At 40.5% G+C, this 15,795-nt stretch overlaps 1 long non-coding RNA gene across 1 annotated transcript; it reads left to right on the plus strand.

Moving 5' to 3' along the window:
* Nucleotides 1-238: 238 nt before the first annotated feature.
* LOC311286281 lies at nt 239-3,043 on the plus strand. Its single transcript, XR_014626526.1, has 3 exons — nt 239-1,927; nt 2,043-2,111; nt 2,223-3,043. It is a non-coding gene; the product is annotated as an uncharacterized lncRNA (long non-coding RNA).
* The last annotated feature ends 12,752 nt before the right edge of the window (nt 3,044-15,795 follow it).

A 15,795-nucleotide genomic window follows, 5' to 3' on the forward strand; every position in this document is an offset into this window, starting at 1 on the left:
AACCAGCCAGCGACTCACGGCCTCGTCCGGTGCAGATCATTTATTTATAATCAAAGGTAACAAAAAGGTACAATGATATCAATTATTAGCAAAAAAAAGTAATGTTTTTTGTTAGCAATAGATAAAGCTAACTTTTTATAGTCATTTATTAAAAAAAGTTTTGCTATAGGTGGTATATAGTAGTTACATTATAGCTATAATTGGCCTATAATGTATCATCGACAGCAAGAAACGAAAAACATCTTCATATGTTTTAGTGTTACAAATACACATTAATTTAGAAATTTATAACAGAACAGTCATTTAAAGCATTATAACGATACAATTCTATAATAAAAGGCGGACTTACCTTCACTAGACAAAGTGACCGTTGATGAATGACGTGCAGTGATGTCACGTGAATCGGCTACGCGAAGCAAGTGGGCGTCAATGAAACACGTCACCGCAGTGAAAAGAGTCATTTACCGGTTCTTTATGCAAATTACACGAGCGTCTTCTTCAGGGTGAAAGACAACACTGAGTCTTTTACGACCAAACTTTTCTTTTCTTTAATAAAATAGCCTTCTAAAATAAAATATGTCTTCCTATTAACTAAGTCAATTTTGTCAAATACCCAGATTCGTTATTGTAGTCATTTTTAGGAAATGTTCTCATTTGGATTAAGCTATTCGGGTAATGCAAAAAATATATTCTTTATTATATTTACAAAGAAATAACACTAGCGTGTTTCATTTTGAAGGATATGGAGTATAAAGTGTACTGAAATGAAGAGGCACCTGTTCCCGCAGCTACTAAAAGGCGATGGACACAGAATATAATAGGTTGCTGAATGCAAATAACTGTATTTTAGGCAATTTGTTTCTTATTGTACAATTACATATTGACTTACATTAATCAAATAAGCAAGAAGTCTGCTCTTTTTTCTTCTTCAGGAGCAAAAAAGAGAAGATCATACAAGACATGGCTTATTCCCGATATAGTTGAAGTCATTTAGGTTTTAATGTTGGCCTAAAAACATTTTCAGTGATAAATTCATGGTCATTGGTTGTAGTCAAGAAACCATGTCTAACATGCTCCTGTATGTTTATAATCTCATACTTGTAGGAAAACATTTCCAATGATGACAGTGGTGACAATATCAGCAAATCTGACAGGAACAGCCCTGATGCTCATGTGAGAATAGTGTTGTTGTTTTTTTTTTTTTTTTTTTACAATGAATCTTCTTTAGAATTGTGCTTCCTTGTTGTCATGGGATGGCAGGAATGAACCCAAAAGCAGACGAGATGCAGACACTCAAGGTTTATTTCGACACAAAACAGAAAAACAAAACCCACGAGGGGGCAAAACAGGACTGAGGAGAGGTAACTTTAACTAAGACAAGATAATAAACAAAGACTAGACTTTGACTTGACGATGACAGGAAACAAACTCACAATTCTGATTAAACAGGTTTCTGACAAAGTACTCACAGCGTTTAACATGCAATGTATCACACACTAAGTTTGACAATGTACCAACACAGGACAGAAAACATGAGGGGATTAAATAGGGAGCAAACTAATGAGGGAAACAGGTGACAAGGGTAAAGCAATGATGACTAAACGAGGGTAACAAGTGGGCGGGGTTACGTGATGAGACAACACAAGCACACAGCCCAAACAAATGGCCATGTGCTTACACATAAAACATGGGTCTGTCATGATCCTGCCTCAAGACAAGAGAAGATCTGGTAAACGAAGGCAGAATCATGACATTGTTGTCATAAGGTTGGCAATTCTTTGACCCTTTTTCAGCCAGAACATATCAAAATTTAAGTACATGCATAAAACTGGTCCAAGTACCTGTACATGTCTCACAGGGAAACTTTCCTACTGATGAAGAGAATGAGGTCGTCAGCGATGCTGATGGGAACTTTTCAGATGCTGATGTGAGAATGAATTTCTGATCTTTTTTCTAATCCAATGCTTTTTGCATACTTTTGTAAATATCGGTGTTCATATGGATTTTGTTTTAATGTACAATAAATGCACAATTTCTGACAGGAAGGCTTTTCTGCTGATGACGAGGGTGATGTTTTTAGCACAGCTGATGAGAACTTTCCACAGACTCATGTGAGAATAAAGTTTAGAATATGTATCTAGTCTATAGCCTCGTGCTTTTTTTTGTAAAGCACACACTTCTTTATGTGTCAGCTTGTAATTAGTGCAATATTTACTTTCTAGATGGTCAGAAACCACAGTGCAGTTTGTGAGGGAAGCACAGAAGAAAGAGAGGAGTGTGCCAGTGAGGAAAACATATATCCAAATGCCAAAATCACTAATGAAGAATCTCTGCTGTGTATACTTGCCCACAGCCTCAGGCATACAACATCCAAAGTGGCTTTGAGTGACTTGTTAGATCTTATCAATCTCCACTGTCCTGATTCAACCAATGGTGTTCCAGATAGCTTATACAAGTTCATGAAATCCTTTCACTGTGACACTTTTGAAGTCCAGTATATTTGCCCATCCTGCCAATATGTTTTTGGTAGTGAAATCCCCACCCACTGTGCTTCATGCAATGGTACCCCAGGGGACATGGAAAACCTAATCAAATCTGGCTCTGTCTTTATCAAGTTATCTATTTCAGATCAATTAAGAGGTACATTTCAGGATACAGATTTTTGTCAGTCTTTGAATTACAAATGGTCAAGGACAAAGCGCAACTCACAAAATGTTGAAGACATATTTGATGGCACTATGTACAAATCGATCGATGCACTAAATGACCCAAAATCGACCGATATTTCAGTGTCCTGGGAATGTTGATGGTGTTTCAATTTTCAAATCTTCTCCTTTTCATATCTGGCCTCTTCAAGTCACAATCAACGAGCTCCCCCCTAATCTGAGGGCAAAGCATGTCATTCTTGGCGGTTTGTGGTTTGGGCCAAAAAAGCCAGAAATGAACTCGTTTCTGCAATCATTTGTTAATGAATTGCGAAGTCTTGAAAACCAAGGGTTACCTTGTCAGTGGAAAGGTGAAAAATCAGTAGTCCGTGTATACAGTTTGCTTTGCATTTGTGATTCAGTGGCTAGTTGTGCTGTACAGAATGTCAAGCAATTTAATGGAGAGCATGGTTGTAACTGGTGTTATCAGAAGGGTGAAGTTGTAGAAAAGGGTAATGGGTTTACAAGGGTGTATCCTCTGCAGTCAACAGAGCCAGAGCTGAGATCGCACAAAAACACACCAAGCTGTTGATTCTGGAACATGCATAAATGGTGTAAAAGGTCCATCTCCTCTAATGCTGCTGATGTGTTTTAATATGGTTTCTGGATTTGCATATGATTACATGCATGGCATATTACTTGGTGTTTGTCGCCAGCTGACTACCCTATGGTTTGACTCCAAATACCATACAGAGCCTTGGTCCATTGGAAGAGAAATCGAGCAAATTGAAAGAAGGTTTCTTGCCATTAAACCATCTACAAGTATAACAAGACCACCCCGTTCAATTTCTTTGCGTAAATATTGGAAAGCTTCGGAATACAGACACTTTCTCTTATTTTACAGCCTTCCCTGTTTGTTCGGCATTTTACCCAGACAATATCTTGACCATTTACTACTTCTAGTACAGGCTACATACATTCTCCTTCAAGATTCAATTCCCCCCCCCACGACATTGACAAAGCTGATGGCCTTTTAAAAGCATCTGTGGGCCGTTTTGAGTCTCAGTATGGAAAGTGTCATGTGTCTTATAATGTCCACATACTTGTACATGCAGCAGCATCTGTGAAAAATTGGGGTCCTTTATGGAGTCACAGTGCATTCTTATATGAGTCCCAGAATGGACACCTTCAGAAACTCTTTCATGGCACACAAGCTGTAGCAGAACCAATTGTTAACATGTTTAACCTTTACCAACATGTTCCACGACTCATTGCTGCTGTATTCAATGATGAACAAACGCAGCAAAGCAAAAGCTTTGTTGAAAAAATGTTGGGAGGCACCAAACATGTTGGGATTGTGACAAAGTGTATTGGTGGTTCTAGCGTGATGTTTCTTGGATGCCCACATGTACGACAGCCAAGCCCAAGAGAGTCTCATCTCCTTCAAGAGTCAGGTTTCAGTGCAAATAAAGCTTTCAGTTTTTATTCACAGTGGTTAATGGCAAGCGAATTCATTCAAAAGGAGCAAAATCTTTATCTAAAAGAATCAACCATGCTGTTCACACCAAACATGGGCCTGTAGCATTAGTACGATCATTTATAGACGTAGGCAATGCGCAAGGAGAGGGTCATGCCTTCATTGAGGTTATGAAAACAACAAGTAAAGACATCAGCAAAGACAGAGAATCAGGGATAACAGCAACAAGCATTTTAAAAGAAAGAGGGATTGACTCAGTTGAACTTATCAAATGCACAGACATACATTCAACCTGTGTCTACCTCAAGGACCTACCAGGTCTCGCAAATAATTGTGTTTGCATCCAACCAAATAGATGGGAGTTGGATTAAAAACAAAATAGCTGGATTTGCATCTTCATGTTATAAAAGGCAAAAGTGTACAGTATACAGACTAGGGCTGTGCAATTAATTGAATTTCAATTTCAATTTCGATTTTTGCTCCCAACGATCACCAAATTAGTATAATCGAGTAAAAACGATTATTTTGCCATGTTCTGTTTTAAAAGAACGCTCTTATTTTGTCTTGTGTTCTGAATGACGCGCGCACGCGCACATCCGCCCCTCCCGATGCCGTAAACTCTCTCAGCTTGAATGTTTAAACTGATAAGACTTAAAAAGAAGTGAAAATGATAAACTTTAGTTACGATGCAATGCTGGCCCGATTGTAAAAGTGACAATTCCATCATGTCCCGACTCATAAACGCGAAAGTGTAGTTTCCTTGCTTTTGTCCAGCACATTCAGAGAGGCAGAGAGAGAGAGAGAGAGGAGACGCGGCGCCGCTGAACACTCACGCGGTTTGTGAAATTGCGTCTTGGAGAAAGTTTTAAAATTATTGATTTGATTTTATAATCTGTGTGGATTCATTTAAGATATTCATACAATCTACATGCTAAAGTGAATCAATGTTTGTGGGGAATTTCCCGCATTATAAGTGGTAGACCTGCGGGAATTATTAAAATACTCATTGAAGTATTCTCTGTTACATTATTTATTTTAATAGGTCAAAAAGTACAATCAATGTTCAAATTTCGATTTTTAAGAATTGTTGAAAGGTGTCTTTGGTAACACTTTACAATAAGGTTCATTAATTAGCATTATAACTAACTTACCTTTGTTAAAATTTAACTAATAATGAACAATAATTCTACAGCATCTTAGTTAATATTAATTTCACCATTTACCAATACGTTATTAAAATGAAAGGTTGTATTTGTTAACATTAGTTAATGCACTGTAAACTAACATGAACAAACAATGAACAGCTGTATTTTTATTAACTAGCATTAAACAAGATTAATAAATACTGTAACAAATGTATTTCTCATTCTTAGTTCATGTTAGTACATTAACTAATGTTACCTAATTAACATTATTGTAAAGTGTTACCGTGTCTTTTTAATAAATGCAACACGTTCCCAGTCATGTGAAATAATCGTGTTACATAATCGTGATTTCAATATTGACCAAAATAATCGTGATTATGATTTTTCCCATAATCGAGCAGCCCTAATACAGACTCATATCTCTTGAATGTTGACATGTCGTGGATGTTTTGCATAAATGCATAATTTTGAAATGATTTAGAGAAATGGTTAATTTTTTTTATACTTGCCTATCTATTCTTACTCTTAATTTTATTAATTTACTTGTTAAGACTCATTGTTTTGTCTCATTGCTGCCAACAGCCAGAGCATAATATATCAAAAATAGTCCCATGAAATGTACTTGAATCTAATTAAATAAAAATTGCATGAATACAACTACAGCAACTATCAGAGTTTTATTCTCTAGTCTAGACGAAGCCTCTCCTGAATCCACAACCTGTAGGTTTTTTAGGGGTTCAAGCACGAAGTGCTGAAACCCTATTGTAATTGTGCTGATTTTTATTATTATTATTATTATTAGGGGTTCAAGCATGAAATGCTGAAACCCTATTGTAATTGTAAGGATTTTTATTATTATTATTCTTCCCTAAAACGCATCGTGCAGCCAAAACCGTAAGGCCTAGAGACGTGATACTTGGTCAAATGGTAGTAGTATTGCTCGCTACTCAGATACACGGACTTAGCCTAATCGGCCCATAGGTGGCGCTACAGCGACCAAAAGCGCGAAACTGCTCATAACTCCTAGACTGTATGTCGTAGACTCAAGTGTCTTATATCCATGTAATCAAGACCTCATGGCAAACAAAATGTATATCTCCGATTTCATTTTCGGTATGCAAATTTTTCCGCAATTTTGAATTTTGTCAAAAACCTACTTTTGCGAACTAGTCCCTGGTTTTTTGTCCGATTGGAACCAAACCAGTGCAGAAATGTTCTCTGGAGTCTGGTTACCAATAATTATCGAAAAAAAATTTAAATTTCGATTCATGGTTTCTAGGGGGTGCTAATTGATTTTTGTGGAAAGAGCCTATTTTACTAAAACGGCTATAACTCGAGAAGTAAATTAGATATCTTCACCAAACTTGGTACATATGTGTATGAGTTCAATTTGGGGTCACGGTAACAAAGTCGCGACGATTGAACACTAGGTGGCGCTATAACATGAAAAAAACATAAAACAGGCTATAACCACCTGACCGTTAGTCTGATTGACTTGAAAATTGGTATGCAGTGTCTTGGTCCAAGGTGTCATGTATGTCTATGAGGACATTGGTGTATCTCAAAAAACATGGCCGCCATCGGCCAATGAAGTTTGAGCACCTATTAGACAAGGTTAACGGAGGTCGATCGGAACGAAACTCGGTGGGCATGTTCGACTCATGGCCCTAGAGGTCTGTAAGAATTTTAAAAGAAATCGGCCACTAGTTGGCGCTAACGAGTTTTATGGCTCTGTAATCACGTGGTGTTACACTTATTGTCACAAAATGCATACCATTTGATAGATCTCCTCTTGTTGAACAACTTTGCCTCAAGAACCATTGCTGTCAATTAAACCGTTCATTAAATATTTGTAATTATGTTAAAAACCTACTTTTGCGAACTAGTCCTAGGTTTTTCGCCCGATCAGAACCAAACGAGTCTAGGACAATTCTATGGACTCTCTAGATCAATAATTATCAAAAAAAAGTTGAACTTTTGCATTTTTCGCACGGGTATATTGGGTCATAAAGAAAATGGGCGTGGCAAAATGCACTCAAAAGCCTATAAATCCTAAACGAAAACTCAGAACTTCACGGAAATTGGTGAGCATATGTGCCACAACATCATTAACAAGCATGCAAAATATCATGGAGATCGGACTATAGGTGGCGCTATAACTGTTAAAAAGCTTGCCTGTATTGGCTGTAAATGGACTTTTCCATCTATTATTTCAGTGGTTAAAAGCTTTCTAAATAAATCTTAATGTCTTAAATGCTTATGTGCTTAAAGGCCTTAAATGCTTGAACCCCGATAAATGCTGCTTGCAGCTTTAATTATTATTATTATTATTATTATTAGGGGTTCAAGCACGAAGTGCTGAAACCCTATTGTAATTGTACTGATTTTTATTAGGGGTTCAAGCACGAAGTGCTGAAACCCTATTGTAATTGTACTGATTTTTAGGGGTTCAAGCATGAAATGCTGAAACCCTATTGTAATTGTAAGGATTCGTAAAACGCATCGTGCAGGACAAACCGTAAGGCCTAGAGACGTGAAACCTGGCCAGATGGTAGGCCTCAATTTGGGGACAACCTATCAGAGTATGACCCCAATTGGCCCATAGGTGGCGCTACAGCAACCAAAAGTACTAAATCGCTCATAACCCTTAGACCGTTTGTCCCAGGATCAAGTGTCTTATATCGTTGGAATCCTTGGCTCAAGGCGGACAAAATGGCTATCTCCGATTTGGATGTAGGCAGGGAAAATTTTCTGCTATGTCGGATTTTGTCCAAAACCTACTTTTGCGAACTAGTCCCTGGTTTTTGGCCCGATCGGAACCAAACCAGTCTAGGACAATTCTCTGGACTCTCTAGATCAATAATTATTGAAAAAATGTTGAACTTTTGCATTTGGGTGGCTGTAACAGGGTCATTTAGAAAAGGGGCGTGGCAAAATACACTAAAAAGCCTATAAATCCCAAATGAAAACTCAGAACTTCACAAAAATGGATGAGCATATGTGTCAGAACATGGTGAGGAAGCATGCAGAGTTTCATGGAGATCGGACCATAGGTGGCGCTATAACTGGCAAAAAGCCTTCATTCTTATTAGGGGTTCAAGCATGAAATGCTGAAACCCTATTGTAATTGTAAGGATTCGTAAAACGCATCGTGCAGGACAAACCGTAAGGCCTAGAGACGTGAAACCTGGCCAGATGGTAGGCCTCAATTTGGGGACAACCTATCAGAGTATGACCCCAATTGGCCCATAGGTGGCGCTACAGCAACCAAAAGTACTAAATCGCTCATAACCCTTAGACCGTTTGTCCCAGGATCAAGTGTCTTATATCGTTGGAATCCTTGGCTCAAGGCGGACAAAATGGCTATCTCCGATTTGGATGTAGGCAGGGAAAATTTTCTGCTATGTCGGATTTTGTCCAAAACCTACTTTTGCGAACTAGTCCCTGGTTTTTGGCCCGATCGGAACCAAACCAGTCTAGGACAATTCTCTGGACTCTCTAGATCAATAATTATTGAAAAAATGTTGAACTTTTGCATTTGGGTGGCTGTAACAGGGTCATTTAGAAAAGGGGCGTGGCAAAATACACTAAAAAGCCTATAAATCCCAAATGAAAACTCAGAACTTCACAAAAATGGATGAGCATATGTGTCAGAACATGGTGAGGAAGCATGCAGAGTTTCATGGAGATCGGACCATAGGTGGCGCTATAACTGGCAAAAAGCCTTCATTCTTATTAGGGGTTCAAGCATGAAATGCTGAAACCCTATTGTAATTGTAAGGATTCGTAAAACGCATCGTGCAGGACAAACCGTAAGGCCTAGAGACGTGAAACCTGGCCAGATGGTAGGCCTCAATTTGGGGACAACCTATCAGAGTATGACCCCAATTGGCCCATAGGTGGCGCTACAGCAACCAAAAGTACTAAATCGCTCATAACCCTTAGACTGTTTGTCCCAGGATCAAGTGTCTTATATCGTTGGAATCCTTGGCTCAAGGCGGACAAAATGGCTATCTCCGATTTGGATGTAGGCAGGGAAAATTTTCTGCTATGTCGGATTTTGTCCAAAACCTACTTTTGCGAACTAGTCCCTGGTTTTTGGCCCGATCGGAACCAAACCAGTCTAGGACAATTCTCTGGACTCTCTAGATCAATAATTATTGAAAAAATGTTGAACTTTTGCATTTGGGTGGCTGTAACAGGGTCATTTAGAAAAGGGGCGTGGCAAAATACACTAAAAAGCCTATAAATCCCAAATGAAAACTCAGAACTTCACAAAAATGGATGAGCATATGTGTCAGAACATGGTGAGGAAGCATGCAGAGTTTCATGGAGATCGGACCATAGGTGGCGCTATAACTGGCAAAAAGCCTTCATTCTTATTAGGGGTTCAAGCATGAAATGCTGAAACCCTATTGTAATTGTAAGGATTCGTAAAACGCATCGTGCAGGACAAACCGTAAGGCCTAGAGACGTGAAACCTGGCCAGATGGTAGGCCTCAATTTGGGGACAACCTATCAGAGTATGACCCCAATTGGCCCATAGGTGGCGCTACAGCAACCAAAAGTACTAAATCGCTCATAACCCTTAGACCGTTTGTCCCAGGATCAAGTGTCTTATATCGTTGGAATCCTTGGCTCAAGGCGGACAAAATGGCTATCTCCGATTTGGATGTAGGCAGGGAAAATTTTCTGCTATGTCGGATTTTGTCCAAAACCTACTTTTGCGAACTAGTCCCTGGTTTTTGGCCCGATCGGAACCAAACCAGTCTAGGACAATTCTCTGGACTCTCTAGATCAATAATTATTGAAAAAATGTTGAACTTTTGCATTTGGGTGGCTGTAACAGGGTCATTTAGAAAAGGGGCGTGGCAAAATACACTAAAAAGCCTATAAATCCCAAATGAAAACTCAGAACTTCACAAAAATGGATGAGCATATGTGTCAGAACATGGTGAGGAAGCATGCAGAGTTTCATGGAGATCGGACCATAGGTGGCGCTATAACTGGCAAAAAGCCTTCATTCTTATTAGGGGTTCAAGCATGAAATGCTGAAACCCTATTGTAATTGTAAGGATTCGTAAAACGCATCGTGCAGGACAAACCGTAAGGCCTAGAGACGTGAAACCTGGCCAGATGGTAGGCCTCAATTTGGGGACAACCTATCAGAGTATGACCCCAATTGGCCCATAGGTGGCGCTACAGCAACCAAAAGTACTAAATCGCTCATAACCCTTAGACCGTTTGTCCCAGGATCAAGTGTCTTATATCGTTGGAATCCTTGGCTCAAGGCGGACAAAATGGCTATCTCCGATTTGGATGTAGGCAGGGAAAATTTTCTGCTATGTCGGATTTTGTCCAAAACCTACTTTTGCGAACTAGTCCCTGGTTTTTGGCCCGATCGGAACCAAACCAGTCTAGGACAATTCTCTGGACTCTCTAGATCAATAATTATTGAAAAAATGTTGAACTTTTGCATTTGGGTGGCTGTAACAGGGTCATTTAGAAAAGGGGCGTGGCAAAATACACTAAAAAGCCTATAAATCCCAAATGAAAACTCAGAACTTCACAAAAATGGATGAGCATATGTGTCAGAACATGGTGAGGAAGCATGCAGAGTTTCATGGAGATCGGACCATAGGTGGCGCTATAACTGGCAAAAAGCCTTCATTCTTATTAGGGGTTCAAGCATGAAATGCTGAAACCCTATTGTAATTGTAAGGATTCGTAAAACGCATCGTGCAGGACAAACCGTAAGGCCTAGAGACGTGAAACCTGGCCAGATGGTAGGCCTCAATTTGGGGACAACCTATCAGAGTATGACCCCAATTGGCCCATAGGTGGCGCTACAGCAACCAAAAGTACTAAATCGCTCATAACCCTTAGACCGTTTGTCCCAGGATCAAGTGTCTTATATCGTTGGAATCCTTGGCTCAAGGCGGACAAAATGGCTATCTCCGATTTGGATGTAGGCAGGGAAAATTTTCTGCTATGTCGGATTTTGTCCAAAACCTACTTTTGCGAACTAGTCCCTGGTTTTTGGCCCGATCGGAACCAAACCAGTCTAGGACAATTCTCTGGACTCTCTAGATCAATAATTATTGAAAAAATGTTGAACTTTTGCATTTGGGTGGCTGTAACAGGGTCATTTAGAAAAGGGGCGTGGCAAAATACACTAAAAAGCCTATAAATCCCAAATGAAAACTCAGAACTTCACAAAAATGGATGAGCATATGTGTCAGAACATGGTGAGGAAGCATGCAGAGTTTCATGGAGATCGGACCATAGGTGGCGCTATAACTGGCAAAAAGCCTTCATTCTTATTAGGGGTTCAAGCATGAAATGCTGAAACCCTATTGTAATTGTAAGGATTCGTAAAACGCATCGTGCAGGACAAACCGTAAGGCCTAGAGACGTGAAACCTGGCCAGATGGTAGGCCTCAATTTGGGGACAACCTATCAGAGTATGACCCCAATTGGCCCATAGGTGGCGCTACAGCAACCAAAAGTACTAAATCGCTCATAACCCTTAGACTGTTTGTCCCAGGATCAAGTGTCTTATATCGTTGGAATCCTTGGCTCAAGGCGGACAAAATGGCTATCTCCGATTTGGATGTAGGCAGGGAAAATTTTCTGCTATGTCGGATTTTGTCCAAAACCTACTTTTGCGAACTAGTCCCTGGTTTTTGGCCCGATCGGAACCAAACCAGTCTAGGACAATTCTCTGGACTCTCTAGATCAATAATTATTGAAAAAATGTTGAACTTTTGCATTTGGGTGGCTGTAACAGGGTCATTTAGAAAAGGGGCGTGGCAAAATACACTAAAAAGCCTATAAATCCCAAATGAAAACTCAGAACTTCACAAAAATGGATGAGCATATGTGTCAGAACATGGTGAGGAAGCATGCAGAGTTTCATGGAGATCGGACCATAGGTGGCGCTATAACTGGCAAAAAGCCTTCATTCTTATTAGGGGTTCAAGCATGAAATGCTGAAACCCTATTGTAATTGTAAGGATTCGTAAAACGCATCGTGCAGGACAAACCGTAAGGCCTAGAGACGTGAAACCTGGCCAGATGGTAGGCCTCAATTTGGGGACAACCTATCAGAGTATGACCCCAATTGGCCCATAGGTGGCGCTACAGCAACCAAAAGTACTAAATCGCTCATAACCCTTAGACCGTTTGTCCCAGGATCAAGTGTCTTATATCGTTGGAATCCTTGGCTCAAGGCGGACAAAATGGCTATCTCCGATTTGGATGTAGGCAGGGAAAATTTTCTGCTATGTCGGATTTTGTCCAAAACCTACTTTTGCGAACTAGTCCCTGGTTTTTGGCCCGATCGGAACCAAACCAGTCTAGGACAATTCTCTGGACTCTCTAGATCAATAATTATTGAAAAAATGTTGAACTTTTGCATTTGGGTGGCTGTAACAGGGTCATTTAGAAAAGGGGCGTGGCAAAATACACTAAAAAGCCTATAAATCCCAAATGAAAACTCAGAACTTCACAAAAATGGATGAGCATATGTGTCAGAACATGGTGAGGAAGCATGCAGAGTTTCATGGAGATCGGACCATAGGTGGCGCTATAACTGGCAAAAAGCCTTCATTCTTATTAGGGGTTCAAGCATGAAATGCTGAAACCCTATTGTAATTGTAAGGATTCGTAAAACGCATCGTGCAGGACAAACCGTAAGGCCTAGAGACGTGAAACCTGGCCAGATGGTAGGCCTCAATTTGGGGACAACCTATCAGAGTATGACCCCAATTGGCCCATAGGTGGCGCTACAGCAACCAAAAGTACTAAATCGCTCATAACCCTTAGACCGTTTGTCCCAGGATCAAGTGTCTTATATCGTTGGAATCCTTGGCTCAAGGCGGACAAAATGGCTATCTCCGATTTGGATGTAGGCAGGGAAAATTTTCTGCTATGTCGGATTTTGTCCAAAACCTACTTTTGCGAACTAGTCCCTGGTTTTTGGCCCGATCGGAACCAAACCAGTCTAGGACAATTCTCTGGACTCTCTAGATCAATAATTATTGAAAAAATGTTGAACTTTTGCATTTGGGTGGCTGTAACAGGGTCATTTAGAAAAGGGGCGTGGCAAAATACACTAAAAAGCCTATAAATCCCAAATGAAAACTCAGAACTTCACAAAAATGGATGAGCATATGTGTCAGAACATGGTGAGGAAGCATGCAGAGTTTCATGGAGATCGGACCATAGGTGGCGCTATAACTGGCAAAAAGCCTTCATTCTTATTAGGGGTTCAAGCATGAAATGCTGAAACCCTATTGTAATTGTAAGGATTCGTAAAACGCATCGTGCAGGACAAACCGTAAGGCCTAGAGACGTGAAACCTGGCCAGATGGTAGGCCTCAATTTGGGGACAACCTATCAGAGTATGACCCCAATTGGCCCATAGGTGGCGCTACAGCAACCAAAAGTACTAAATCGCTCATAACCCTTAGACCGTTTGTCCCAGGATCAAGTGTCTTATATCGTTGGAATCCTTGGCTCAAGGCGGACAAAATGGCTATCTCCGATTTGCTCGCCCTTCAGGCGCCAATTTCGAGTAAATTGCATTTTTTTGAAAAAACTATTTTTGCGAATTTCTCCTAGGTTTTTGGCCCGATTGGAACCAAACCACTGCAAGAATATTCTCTGGAGTCTGACAATCAATAATCATCCAAACAATTCAAAATTTCAATTAACGGTCGATAAGGGGAACCAAAATATTTAATGGCAGCAGGGCCACTTTTACTAAAGCGGTTATAAATTGTGAACGGAAAGAGATTTTTTTGCTAAATTTGGGATACATCTTCCTGAGCTCAGTCTGAGATCACTTGAAAAAAAATCGCAACAATTGGCCACTAGGTGGCACTATAAAACGGTTATAACTTGTGAACGGAAAGAGATATTTTCGCAAAACTTGGGACACATGTTCATGAACTCATTCTGAGGTCACGTGAAAAAAATCACGACAATTGGCCACTTGGTGGCGCTATAAAATGGTTATAACTTGTGAGCGGAAAGAGATATTTTCGCTAAACTTGGGACACATGTTCATAAGCTCAATCTGAGTTGACATGAAAAAAATCGTGACAATTGGCCACTTGGTGGTGCTATAACAGTGAAAAAAATCATGAAAATAGCTATAAGCGCACCCAACCGTTAGTCTACTGAAAATTGGCACGCAGTAGCCGCGTTTCCACTGTCGGGCCAGGTCCGGGCTAGGGCTAACAGCGAGCCGAGCCGGGCCAGTGGCCTCGGGCCTCAAACACCGGGCTTGCGTTTCCACTGCCGGGCCATAAACCCTGCAGCGCTGCCCTAAACCCGCCTTCCTGGATCAAACGTCAAACGTCATACAAGTGTAGTAGACGGTCCCTGCTCCACTTCTGAGTCAAATAAAGCACTCTGGGATGACGATTCTAGCACACAAAACATAAACACGTATATGAGCCACTTATGCAATATTTTATTTGTTTTCTTAGGAAGTTAGAAAACGTAGAATTTATGAAGATAGCATGTATTAACTCACCGTCCGCGGCTGCCATAGTGTCCCGACTTGTCCCTCCACTAACAGAGGGACGGTGACCCAGCACACCGTCCATCAAGTCGAACCATGGAAAGTTCCTTCTCTGGGCACCGCTTTGTCCATTGTGCGTTTTAAGCGCCTTGTACTGCGCCCGCAACTTTTTTTTTTTTTTTTTTACTTGAAGCATTGTTCGCTGAATGCTTAGCTTAGCAAGTTCAGCAACAATGTATTTTATAACGTCCTCGTTTCTGCACACGCCGTCAAATTGACGTTGTACCCTTTCTTCTGCCCAAATGCTCAGAAGAGCTTTGGTATCTTCGACAGACCAGTACAGGCGATTCTCCATTTCGAGCAGCGTTTATTTTTTGCGATATAAAAAAGTGAAATGTGCATCTTGCCGCAGACCATAACTTTCCCTAACACCGATAAACTCCGCCTTTTACCTTGACCATGCCTCTAGCCCGAGCTGGCCCAAGGTATTCGATGGGCCAGAAATCCTGGCCGTTGGCCCCGAGTAAGCCCCGATCAAGCCCCGGAAGTGACAGTGGAAACGCGACTGGCCCTGGCACGCACTAGCACGGCCCGGCCCTGGCCCGACAGTGGAAACGCGGCTAGTGTCTTTGTCCAGGGTGCCATGATAGTCTATGAGAACATTGGTGTATCTCAAAAAACTCACTATACGTCATTGGCACAATGCCTTGAAGGAGCCTTAGAAGTTTCAAGCCCATGTTTTTTTCACAGGAGTGACCTCCTAAGAATCCTTGCCAAGTCCAACAATACCAAACATGCCAGGTTTCGCCTTATGGTTTTTGTAAGTGTGATTTAGAGCTTTAAAAAATTGTGGTTATCTTCAAAGCTGTTAGTCCAATCGAGACGACAACAACAAAAAAACAAAGGAAATTTGAAAACATGGGAAAATAGCTAAACAATAACACCAAAATGTTCAAATTATGATAGGAACTGACAAAAAAATTAATTAAATCCAAT

This window comes from Rutilus rutilus (assembly GCF_951802725.1).
Source record: "Rutilus rutilus genome assembly, chromosome: 2".
Taxonomy (NCBI): Eukaryota; Metazoa; Chordata; class Actinopteri; order Cypriniformes; family Leuciscidae; genus Rutilus; species Rutilus rutilus.